This window comes from Penaeus monodon, chromosome 27, assembly GCF_015228065.2.
Source record: "Penaeus monodon isolate SGIC_2016 chromosome 27, NSTDA_Pmon_1, whole genome shotgun sequence".
In the NCBI taxonomy this organism is placed as follows: Eukaryota; Metazoa; Arthropoda; class Malacostraca; order Decapoda; family Penaeidae; genus Penaeus; species Penaeus monodon.
This window is the reverse complement of record NC_051412.1, coordinates 21021898-21022335: the sequence shown is the minus strand read 5'-3', so window position 1 is coordinate 21022335 and position 438 is coordinate 21021898. Positions and strand designations below refer to the sequence as shown.

General features: G+C 27.9%; 1 protein-coding gene across 2 annotated transcripts in view; it reads right to left on the bottom strand.

Moving 5' to 3' along the window:
• Positions 1 to 438, bottom strand: part of LOC119590678 (ketosamine-3-kinase-like) — a 6441-nt gene that overhangs the window by 4876 nt on the left and 1127 nt on the right. The window lies entirely within an intron of this gene.

The window sequence follows — 438 nt, the reverse complement described above, 5'->3', positions numbered from 1 at the left end:
ATTAGTAGGAAGATGAGAGAGAAAAAAAAGTTTAGATGAAGGATTAGCTAAAGTCGAAAAAAAATCTCTCCCTATATATATCTATCTATACACTTCCCATGTCATTTCTTTTCTTCTCAGCAAGTGCATATGAGACAATTACCCTGCAAGTTTGTTACATGATATTTTGCAGATAAGATTTTCTTGCCTTCCAAATTACTGACTTACTGGTTATAATATTGGGAAAATGTAGAAAGTTAATACAGCCCAAAATTTTCAATTAATTAGATGTTATTAAGTATTTTGATTTATAATTTGTTTTAAATTTTTTAAGGGAAAGTTACAACTATGTATATATAATGCAGTTGTAAAAATATATTAAGAACCAGAATGCCGCAAGTGGAGGATATATTTGTATATTACAGATAGTACAGGCATTTAAATATGTTATATCTTTGA